The 12,654-nt window shown below is 43.8% G+C and overlaps 1 protein-coding gene across 8 annotated transcripts in view; it reads right to left on the bottom strand.

Moving 5' to 3' along the window:
- The window catches only part of chl1b (cell adhesion molecule L1-like b), a 57,418-nt gene extending 45,017 nt beyond the window's left edge, over positions 1-12,401 (bottom strand). For 4 of the 8 annotated variants that reach the window (XM_031567245.2, XM_031567248.2, XM_031567247.2 and 1 more), the window contains exon 1: positions 11,985-12,399. The gene's annotated coding sequence lies outside the window, so the exon portion shown is untranslated. Of the gene's footprint in view, positions 1-11,984 lie in introns of all 8 variants that reach the window. The other 4 variants (XM_031567251.2, XM_031567253.2, XM_031567250.2 and 1 more) reach the window with 3 other exon arrangements.
- Between the last annotated feature and the right edge of the window lie 253 nt (positions 12,402-12,654).

Raw genomic sequence — 12,654 nt, 5'->3', positions numbered from 1 at the left:
AAAGGCAGCGCACAATGACTCCAGGCTCTCCCCCAAATCACATGGTTGGCTCACAGGACCAAAAAAAAATCTATATCTCCTCATGAATGCTCTATACACTGCACATCTGAAGCACGCTGTCCTGACCCGTAAAGAGGCGTTCAGGTGAAATGAAGCTGATTAATGCGTGTCGCTTCGAAAACGCCATTGATTTCAAAACGTGCATCTGATCAATGACAGGTAATGCATCATCACTTTAATGAAATTAGCATGCGTTACTTCAGCACCCAGGACCGTTAAAATCCCAAAACCCGTTTTGCGCCTTCTTCCCGGATCCGATAGATCTAAGAAAGAAATCTTTGAGAATAATTAGGAGTCTGGGGAGAGCTCTCGAGCATCACATTCTTCCATATCCCATCCCCCAACCAAAATAAGAAAACCCAACCAAACCCAACCGAAGGCGGCCTACGCACTCCAAGCCCCTCCTCCACAGTTCAATTCGTAATATTGAAAAGTGTAAACAACCTCATCTTCTCTACACTGTAAATGAAGATAAATGAGGACTAAAGCTCCAATTAGATGCCTGGAGGGAAGCAGAGGTTGAGGAGAGGAGAGGAGAGGACATTAGCTCGGATGTGGTGGAGGCTGAGAGGGGGTTGGTGTGCTGTGGTGTAAGGGGGTTGTTCCTTACAGAAGGAACTGGATGACTTGGATGCTGCTGGGTGAGCAGAAATGTCCCATAGCCATTAACGGAACGTGCCATTTCGTTTTTTTTTTTTTTTTCTGTGGAGGCGCTGGCCTCCAATGTGCCTGAAGAAAAGTTGCAGAGGTGGCAGAAAGACATCCATATGTGACGCACGCACTCTAATGACTGCCATGGAGATGGCGCTCAGCCTGCTCCATGTGGAGTGGTGCGGTGTAGCCCCAACACCCACCCCCCTTCAACACCCATCCCCCTTAGCCCAGTTTGGGCTGCCGGTCCTGGCGCATCCTCATCCACCACCACTCCGACACACTTGGTTCACAGAGCACAGAGCATCTGCTGCAGAGGGGTCCGCACTGACCGAGTAGTTTCACCAGGGAAGCAGCCACCTCCCTCAGGCAGTGCATGCCGCTCTCATTGATTTCTGGCTGATGTGTTTTTTTTTAGTTTTTTTGTTTTTTCTTTTTTTTCTGCACAGAACAGGGAAAGGTTCGGAAGTGATGGTACAGATAGGAGCATCTCCCCTCGCGGCGGTGATCACGCCAGTGCACACACACTTGTGCTGCTTCAAAGGTGCAAATGTCTTACACACTGAAAAACATCTGAGGTAAATATAGATGAACAGTGTCTGAGGAAAGGGGAGCTCCACATGGGTACGCATTTGAGCCATGGCATCGGATTCTTAAACCCACGAGAAAACATACACCCACACACACACCCACACACATACCCACACACACACATACACACACACACATACATAAACACACACATACACATACATACACACACACACACATACATACACACACACACACACACACACATACACACACATGGCGCACCAAATGCCTTTGTATCACTTCCCCCACCTCTCTCCGCCTGTGTTCCATTGAAAGTGACAGCAAGGCAAGCCTCCATAAATCAGTCATTGATTCTCCATCCACCCCCACCTCTTACTCAACACGGCGCAGAACGAGAGTGCAAGCTGTTGAGGAGCGCTCAGTGGGGAAATATAGGCTTGCTGTACGCCTGCACTGAAGAGAACAGATCCTTCCCCCCTCCCCCCTCCCCAGAACCACTACTGAAGGGTTGGGATATCTCCCTACAGGAAAAAAAAAAGGCCCTTTTAGCATGCAGAGCTAGTGCTAGCTACCGAATTTCACCTCTCGCTGCGCCATCTCCACATCAGAGCGTCGAGACAGGTAGACGTGACTTCACTGCCAACGCTCCAACCCTCTCGGTGAGATCTGATGAACGCCGGCAACTTCAAATCTGCCAAATCGGTATCTATTATTTACCAAGCAGCCGAGAGGAAATGAGAGAGTAGTGCAAAACAAAACAAAAAAAAATTTGTTCTTTGTGTTTTCAAGGCCTTCTACATTTTTTTTGCAAAATGCACAACACACACAGAGAAGAAACTGTGATGACAAAGCTCAATCAGCGAGGACAAATGATGTGTAAACATTTACATAAGAGGGGGCATTAATGCAGCACTATGATTTGACAAGAGGAAACCAAACAGAAGACAATGGAAGCGGCTAACAGCCCAAGAATAAATATTTCAATGCTAATTGATGTTACCGTGAACTGGACACTGCGATGGGTTATACACTTGTTTACCTCATGATTGGGATTATGGGGGTATATTTCATCCAAAGGGGGCTGTGCCGTGAAGGTTATGTATATGGGGTGAACAGTGTGGCCACTGTTCGGAAGCACAAGTCCAAATGAAAGGCCTTTTTTGGGGCCAGCAAACCATGTCTATGTTGGGGTGGGAGGAATGCAGACTGTTCTGAGATGAATAGAGAAGAGGCTGCCCAAGTGCCCCTCATACGCTGGCATAAAGGGCCTGGAGGAATGCGTGGGTTAATAAGGGTTTGCTGGCACTAGGAAACAGCATCCCAGATCCTCTCACGCCATAGGTGGCACAGGCAGGGGGTAGCAGAGGGACTGTGTTCCTGCTTCTAAGGCAAACTGAAAAGGGGGGGGAGAGGTTACTAAGAGAAGCCTCAGAGAGGCCGTAATGACATTAGATACGGACCAGCGGGGGTGAGGGGGGGGGGGGGGGGGGCATGAGTGTGCCCCCCAAGCCCCTCTGCGTGTATAGCTGGTGGGTCACTGATACAGGAAGAGAGGGCATCATGCAACATGGCGTCCTGCTGCTAAGAGGTGCTAGTGGGGTGGGGGACTAGGGTGGAGCCTCCACCCACACACCTCGGTGAACTGATGTTGGGGTAAAATAGTCTGACATATAAATAGTGTAATAGCAACACCAGACACATACACACACACACAAACCCATACACTCTGACACACTCACAGAAACACACACACAAACACACACACTCACATACACACATTCACACACACAGACATGCTCATGCAGCTGAGAGGCAGAGTCTCCGTGAGACTACCGCATGCGTGCCAATGCCACAGGCATCTCACACTCCACTAGTTCTCCCCAAGTCCCAGGTGGCACCGCTTGCCAAGGGAAACCAGCTCAACTGAAACAGGAGGGAAAGAAAGAAATAAAAACAGATGGAATTACAGAAGACTAGAAACTTTAAACAGGAGAAAGCTCCCTCTCAGATCGCCTCCTTTTGGACAAAGAAGAGGAGAATGCTAAGCTTCATCGGGCTACCGTGAAGTAATAACTGTCCATCAAACCTGATGGCCCATAACTGTGCACTGGAGGATCACGTGCGAATACTCTCATTTGACGGACAACATCGCGTCCCAATTATCGAGGCATGGTGGCAGCACTGGAAAAAAATAACTACGGCACACCTGCTCTGGCCAATTTGTGCTTGAACCCTTGACAGAGTCAGACCTGTGACACTGAAGTCGGAACAGACACTAATGTACTACAGGCTAGCCTTCTCCTTCTTTGTTTTATATATTTTTTTTGCGTTCATGGAACACTCTTTGTTTTTTGTTTTTGTTTTTTGTTTTTTTTTTGGGGGGGGGGGTTCAGCTATTTTGTTAATGGTTCATAATGAGCAACAGCTAAAAATGTTTTTGAAAAGACTTGATGCGATCACAATGCCTGTCAGTCACAGCAGATTCCACTTTAATCAGCTGCCAAAGCCTATTGTGCTGCATGTGTCAAAGTAGACTGTAAAATTGTTTTATTACTATCTCCACCCAGAGAGAGAGAGACAGAGAACAATGACTGGGACACATCAGAGGCAAATCAGCTTCCATACTCAGGCTTGGATCCCTCAACAAAGAGGGATCCTGGTGAGTCTAACACGTCTTCACTTTGAGTCTCAACTTGACGCTAAAAGTGTCCTTGGAGATAGCGGCACATACAGGCTTATTCCGTCTAAAAGAGGCCTGTACTAAACCTGGCTGAGCCCAAATGTATGAATCAATCTATCTTAAAGCACCAACGCTGTTACAATCTGTTATCATTTTTCTGGGGAAGTGGGTTCATCTCCACTCTCTGTAGGCTAGTCACTAACTCAGACTGTTAAAGCCTGACCTGCTTTATGTCTCAAAAGGTGCTGTATAAGCAAGGGGTTTTCCTTTCTCTATCTCAGGAAGTGATATGCAAATTTCATTTTTTTTCATGAACCATTATACATGGCGACTAGCTGAATAAGCTATCAAGTTCAGGAATAAATGCTGATAACATGTAAAACTATATACACACATAGCCAAAAATAGTCAGTCACATATGGATACTTCCCCTGGGGTTGTCTTTCATTCATCTCTTTGCCAGCCATAATCACCAAATAGTGCTTTTTCTTCACTGCACAAGCAATACAGTTAATCTGTGAGTGATTTCTGGTTAATACCTAAGCATCTAAGTAACACATGTCCCACAGACCTGGAACTTTGCCAGAAAATGTATGTCAGTTTTACACAGTAGCCTAACAGCATACTGACTTACAGTTACAATACGACAAAACTGTACTGAACCCAGGTTTTCTAGCCTGGTTGTCAAAGCTGGAGTAGTAATGGACACGGCCCATGGACCAGTAGTGGGTTGTAGGCCAGTACCCGAAGGACATTACCATAACGTCAGAAAACATATGCCTACTGAAAAAGACCAACTGGTTTCCAAGTCTTTTAATCATTTTCATTCCTTTTGATTACTGCTGCTAACAAGCTATTGGGGTAACAAGCTATACAGGGTAACTGTTTAGATTCTCTCCTTTAGGATTGTTAAAGGCAAGAGCCTTGTCTGTATGCTCTCTTTTAGACTGCTATTGTAAGCAACTGCAAATTAATTTGTATTCATTAATTGTTTATTCTTCAAAAACAACTAACAGTTCTCTTGTCTCTCTCAAGGGCTCAACTGATTTAAAAAGTCTGTCAGAGAATTCCCCTCATGATGAAATATTGCACATATGTTGTTTTGAAAAAACAAACTTTGAGACAACAAATCCTAGAGGTACATTTAATTACAAAATGCACTACCAAGGGAAGTCAGACGAAGTTTGTTTACCCTCTCAGGTTGTCTCATCTTCTAAAAGGAGTTTTGAGTGCATCCTAAAAGCAAAAGTATACATGAAGTACATATGATCCGCTGGACCAATCAGATAACATGTGAAAGGAGCATTTTTCTCCAACTACAGCATAATGGATAATTCAACTTCATTGTTACAGTGTACTGGTAATTGTGGAGTAAACAGTAATTTAGCATAATGCCATTATAAATCCACACTTAATCCTAGCGACCTCATAGATCTAGGCACACACACACAAACCCTAAAAACAGAAATTTAGCCAGCTTGCCTCAGCAACCTCTATTATACTGTTTTAGTCAGTTTGGCATAGTGTTCACAGCAACCTGCACAACATTGATTAGGTAATGCAATTAAAGCGCGTTCACCACTGAGATTCCCTAATTCAGGCCCATTATCTGTCCATTTGGCACACAAAACAAAGCACCCGAACAACAGCCACATTTGCTTAAAAGGATTTTTTTGTCTTTTGTTGAGTGTCAAAATAATGAAAAACTTTGCTTCATTTCAGCATGACGGCCATTCTGGGAGGCATACCCTGCTTCTAAATCATGACACAGAGACGCAGTTTCTCATGGGGCACTAACCTCCAAGGTCAGAAAACAAAATGTTTTCAATTGAGGTCTTGAAATGTCTACGTAATGCAAACATGAAGGACGGATACTCAAGTGAATGCAACGCTTTTTTATATCAATCTGACAGCAACCAAAAAAGGAGTACTCTTTGGCATTCTGCCCATAGACTGCCTAAAAAAGCTCATTTAACAGCAGTGTTGGTGATGTTTTAGGTCACCAAATAATTTACAAGAGAGGAACTCTAGGGAAAAAAAAAAAAGTCTTCAAGTGGAGTGTTCCAAAGGAGGCCTGCCAGGAATGATCACACACCATCTAAATTCCGACAGTCCCAGAGCTCCATTCTGTAAACCCCAGGAAATAGCGGGTGGCAAACACCATAATCAAACATGTGGCCATAAAAAAATAAATAGGCTAAGCGAAGATTCTGGGTATTTACCAGCAAACACACTAGTTGAAAAATAATGAGGTCAGAGGGTCGCTGTCTCTCTGCAGGTGTTCTAGGAGGGGTGGGGGCGGTGGGGTGGGGTGGATCTGGAGGGGTAAATCTAGCACACAGACTACACAATCTGGCAACCATCTCACACTAAATTTGCCATTTCTGGAGGCAACCATTAAGAACTGGGCTATCGCTGCATTTTGGCACTTCACGTTGGCAAAGCTCCATTGTACCAAGGACACAAAGACCCCGGTTCTCTCCTCTCTTCAGCCAGTTAAATAACCTTGAGGATTGTCCAAACGTTGATGATAACCAAACACAGGCATCCATTTTGAGGTTATTAGACTGAAAACATTGACACGGCCTTTCTCTATTTGTTGGGTGACACAATCTACCTTTAATATCAATGATTCAGTTAAAGTGTTCACTTGGAATGCTAGATTTTGGATGCACAATTCAATTTGAGGAGACTCTGCAAAAACCATTCCCTATATAATCATGTTGTTTGTGATTGCTTGCTGTTGCTTCGGAGTGCAGACCAAAACTATTAGCATGCTGTCCTCGTGCTACCCCTCTAATTGCAGCTGATCAGCGTGATGATCTCCCATTTGCGAATAGCTGTGTTCGACTGGGGGCGTAAACAGGCTCTTTCTATGCAGAGCACACGTCGTAATTCCTCGCGCTAGCTTATCCTACGTGTGCATAGGAGTCCACAGCGGCGACGTCAGCTGGGTTTCCACCTGCCCTGTTTAGAGCGCCCAGAGGAGGAAGGGGTCTGGTGTAATGAGGTCCCACGGGACCGGCTGTGTGGGCCTGCAGCTGGTTGGGTCTCAGCAGCACACTTAATGTTCCGTCTCAAGTTACAGACCTGCCTCGCACTTAACGCCCTGCAGGAACACAGTTAATGTCACTGATGGCAGCCCAGTCACGCCAGCTTGGGAGTTAAGTGACACTCAATATTTCAGTTTGAGGGTAGTAACTTTTTACAGGCATGATGCAAAGACTCTAACTTCCCGCGCTGTTGGCAACTACGGGAACGAGCTTGAAGTCAAACTTATAATTTTACAGCGATTAGTAAGCAGCAGGCTACAGCATCACCTCCACCATCACTAATCCATACGCCTACGCTACTTTTATGGCCCAGCAGGATGCTATTTTCGACACAGCCTATGATGAATGGCGTTCGGAAGTTTGTGAATGGTACACAGTTGTTTACACAGCAAAAGCGGCGAAGAAAGGAAACCCCTTGCATGTTTCATATCACGTCTTTTGCTACAATGGGCCTTTTCATGGCCATGAACTTCTAGGTCCCCATGGCTGTCACATTTATCCTCCTTCATCCTTTCTTTCCCCCCTGCACAAAAGCTTCGGGGCGTCCCTTGCAACCTTGCCCATAAGGCACAATACGCTTCTCTCAGTGAGCGGGACAAAGATGCACTTATTGCATCTCTCTTTCTGGCCATTAGTCATTTTTATGTTTCTCAACCATACGCAAGTCTTATATCAGCTATGGAATTTCTTCTTCAACTTCCTGACATGTGCGGAATGGTTTTTGTATGCCACGTGCATCCATCCCACTGTGAGGCTTGGAGGCAACCCGCTTTGTGGCATTTAAGATAATAAAGAGCGCTACTCCCACACTACTACTACTACTACTACTACTACTACTAGTCTGACAATTATCCCTCAAGCCCTATTGACCAGCGTTCGGCTTTACATAGATTACGTATTAAAACTAAATTATTCATCCAAAGAGATTTTCATAAACAGATTGCATAATAAATCTGGGCCAAGACATGTGGGGGATGCGTATTGTGTTAGGATGTGGGGGCTGTGGCTGATTTACAGTACCGCTGTGCTGTGAACACCAGAATCGCTCGTGATAAGACTCTCTGTTTTAGGTTTTACTCATGTGAAGACCAAAATGTTATTTAAAATACATATATTTCCACTGGGAATAATCCCATTCAATATGTCCGGCTCCAAGAGATGTGATTTGTAATTGCATCAACTAATGAAGACACAGGATGATAATCTCAAATCCATCCATCACCTATATTGAAATCCATTGATTGTTGGGATTAGAGAGAGCCCACTATGTGAAATCAGAAGTCTGGCCCCAGAGACAGGGAGCTAACATGGAGCTCTTATCAGCTGTAGGCAAATACAGGCCTTGTGTAGTTACTCATGATTGTATGGTCATTGACTTATTAGTGATGTAACCTACGGAGAAAACAAATATTGAATTTTGATGAGTGACCAGTGTTGCTGAAGGGTACCTACTGTTCCCTCTGCTTGAGGGAAGGTAAACCTTGTACCTGTGTAATTTATTTGATTTGCACTGCATTTAATCTGGGACATGTTGAACAAGCCAACACCAATTCGAAAACAGAAGCAGGTGATTTTGAGCACTGCCACAGGCTATTCTGACATTGCAGCAATAATAGCAGGGCATGTTCGGTAAACTGCACACGTCTCACTAAATATACACAAACGAAAAAACACAATATTACCTTTACCTTCTCTCTCACAGTCGTGGTCTCGGGATTTTACCTCTGTAGTGTATTACAAAACACAGAGAAAATAGCCGGCGGCAAACAACAGTGGCATCATCCACCATTTCTCCCTCCACTGTCTGAGAAAGAAAATTGTGCTCTTTCCTGTAAATGCACTAACCTCCCTTATGTAATACAAAATTGCCCACACATGCCACTCAGTACAGGTGCAAAGAGGACCTTAGCCAACCAAACAAATCGACCTTCATTCTCCTTCTGGCTGGAACATTCTGGAAGACGGATCCCTGCACACCTGTGATAACACTGACCTTCCTTTTGGGGGATTTGTCCTTAAGTGTTACTTTGCAGATTAATTGTCCATGCAACACTGCCTGTAATTGATCATGTTAACCCAGTGGCCCTGATGTTGCCAAGCTGAGTGAGACACGAAGGTGAAATCCCAGTAATCATAGACTATAATTATGATTTCTATTTTTACCTATCAAGAACCATTTCTTCATTTTAACAATGCTGAATAACATTTCCTGTCTCTTCTTCTTGCTTTGCAATGTAAATAAAGGAAGCTAGGTAAGGGTGGTGTATCTTTCATGTGACCAAAAACATACAAGGCTGCTGTCAGTAGTCATAAGTATGAAAGTATGAAAGAGGTGGGCTCAGGTAGGGCTTCACCTCTTTGAACTCCTGCCTCCAGCGAGATGAGTACAAGCCGTCACTGTAATTGCCTGCACCAGTGGAGCCCTGCTTGAAGCTCAATTAGACCCCGGTGGAGGGGAATTTTATGCAGCAAACACTCTGAGCAAAGTCTAGACCTCTACTTTCACTGAAGCTTGGTGTTAAGTTGTGTGTATCCACACGAGACTGAGAGATAACAGGGTATAAACACACTCTGTAACACTTCTTCACTGGCTGCAGATTGAAAATGAATCTATTCTCCAATGATTGTTATATTTTGGGTGCTAACTGAAAACTACAAATGTTGGTTCCAGCCCAAGACACTACAGAGTATATCAATTATGGTGTGAAAAAAAACAAATCCAGGCCAACCCCCTCAATGATATGTGCTGTGATGGGTAGGATTCATTTCTGCAGGTTTTGTATCAGTGGTGTCTGTGTCAGTCGGTATGACACAGTTGTAATCAGTCCTTTCCTCAGCCAGCCTATGAGTGCATCTTTCTATTTTCCATCCAAAGGCTTCATGCAATCTGAGAATGAAGCACCACTTCAATTTATTATATGAAAACTTTGAATCTGCTTCTGAGGATATGGTTTGTTCTGTACTCTGCACTGCACGGAAATGAAAAAGAAAATTAGCATATTTTTGTCGAGGACGCAGGTGTCTCTATAGTTGGGTTGTATGATTGAATGAGTTTGGAGGTGTGTGTGTGTGTGTGTGTGTGTGTGTGTGTGTGTGTGTGTGTGTGTGTGTGTGTGTGTGTGTGTGTGTGTGTGTGTGTGTGTGTGTGTGTGTGTGTGTGTGTGTGTGTGCATGCGAGAGTTATACTTTCACTGTGCTCTGCGGATATGATGATCTGCTGTGAGAAGTTCAGCAAAGTGCATGCACAGAAGTTCATGATGTAATTGTGTCAGAAATTCAATATTAGCTTTGTGGGATGTGACAGACCACTACAAACACTATCTGGATATGAAATTACAAACTTTTCTTTGCACTGTGGGATTTAAAAACCAAGATAACCTCCAACGAGAAGCCTTCCTATCTAGAGAGGCTAGCCCTGGTTACTCTCTGCAGACTGGCGGAGACCCCAAGCTTCATTAGTGGGTTCCATTCCTCTTTGTCCTGGGCGGACAGATTTTGACCTATTTTTTTTTTTTCACACAGAGCTCTGGTGGCCTGGATAGACTGACTCTGGCAGATAAATAAATTCCATGAGGGAGTACCCAAGGGACTTTATCTTTAGTCTTATATGAAGATTAAATATGATTTCATAAGTCTGTAGCTCAGCTATGGAATCCAGGAAAATAGAACTCCTGCATGCATGTAATATTCCATTAGTACATTGTTTGCCTCATGAATGTGTTGAATAAAGAGGTACAAGCACAAATACAAGTGTTGGTTAATTTTGGACCTGTTAACTGCTAGGTCTTTTGAGGTGACTCATTTGAGGACTTAGCCCAAAACAACTGCTTGCATACATGACAGTCAACAAGCATTATTCGAGCATCAAAAGCCAAATAATGTCCTGCACATATAATAATAATAAACTTTATTTGTATAGCACATTTCATGCAAAACAAAGCAGCTCAAAGTGCAAAGTGCATATGACTATTGACAGACAAGTGATTCATGACTTATAAAGTAAGTGTAATAAATGTCTAGTGACTTGTGCCTTCTGACAATTACTCTATTGTCTTTCTACTACTCAGGGAAATGACCCGTACATATCAACAGAAAAAGCCATATTGCTGCACCAGCCTCTTCAAATCATTAAATTGACAGCAGTAGTTCTATGACTGATCACTGAACCAGACCACCTTTTCTTCATGTCCTGTGATCCTTGGCACTCAGAAAATTAGATGGAAATTTTATGACTGGGGAATTCTCTCAGCCTTGCCAAAAAAGAAGGTGAACTACTTGAAGGTCACACGCTATAATTACAAACTGTCTATTTTAGGGTGAAGCAATGGTGCTCCAGTATGCAGACAAATCGAACCACCTGGTGCCTCTGACAGGCAAAATAAAGGTGCTCTTATTAGCTTGAGCAATTTTACCATGATTAACTATGGTGACGAGCCTACAAGAGCGTATACGTTAACAACAGTGCTCTTTCGCCATCATACGCACCCTAGTCCACATCATGCATTTTTACAGCGGCGTGGGGTTAATTCTAACCCCGAATTTTGTAGTAGAGTGTACCCTCGACATCTCTGCTCTAAAGTGAAACCAAACTGGACAGAACAGAGTTGCAATGCAACAAATTGCATAGGTAGCTCCTGATCGCATAGGTCAGTGGATGAACTGGATATCAAAGTAAGCTTTTAAAATATTTCACGCAGAGAAGGTAAATTAAGTATTCTTAAAACATCAACACAACAACCTGTAAAAAGCGCCAAATACTCGTAGTAAGAGTCCATCAGCACCATTTGTGCACGAAAAGAGTAAAATAATATTGTAACCCCCTGATTTAAATGGTTTTACATTCATAACACGAAATATCAGATGTTAGCATGCCTGTTTATTATGGGGGAAGCAAAATGCTCGCAAATTGGACATGAAAAAATCTGATGACAAAAATCTTATGGTACTTTAGTACTATGGAAAAAATAAACAGCAGATGCGCTTACCTTTCTGCAGAGTTTCGGCTGTTGCTCTGGCAGGTTTCGTTTGAAGCCGGTCCTCCACTCCACTACTGAGGAACTACACGCGAGCAATTGGTCAGGGGAACTGGAATGACACGAGACTGTTTCTCCCAAGATGCTATCGCTTTCCCTTTTCAAAAAAATAATAGCTTTTCCCCTACAAAGACGCTCACAGGGACCCAATCGCGGTCAATAGCTTTTAGAAATCCATGGCAACCAGAAAAACCCTCCACAACTTCGCAACGTAGTGACCGGGTTAAAACACCCCCAATGACAGGGACATTATTCCCCTTGCAGAATAGGTAGCAATACGGATGAAGTTGGGGGAAGGGGCGCCTGAGAAAGACGAGCGAGGGGCAGCGTACCGTGTTAGAAAAAGTAATGGAGAAATAAAATAACGCTGACAGACACAGTGAGGTTTGCTCAACTAGGAGGTTATCAAAAAAGCATTTTCAACACGTTCGCGAGTGTATGGTATGACTTCAGGTATTGATTGGTCGCGAAGATAGATGGGACAGACATGGGATAGACTGCTCTACCATGCATGGAGAGACAATATTGTAAATGACTTCCCTGCAAATTAGGATAACATATACAGAGAGCCTATCTAGTCTCATCAAGCTCGGGTTCTCAGCACCTTAGACAGCATCTGAAA

This window comes from Clupea harengus, chromosome 5, assembly GCF_900700415.2.
Source record: "Clupea harengus chromosome 5, Ch_v2.0.2, whole genome shotgun sequence".
NCBI classification, from domain to species: Eukaryota; Metazoa; Chordata; class Actinopteri; order Clupeiformes; family Clupeidae; genus Clupea; species Clupea harengus.
Note: the sequence above shows the minus strand (reverse complement) of the source record. Positions and strands in the feature narration are given on the sequence as shown.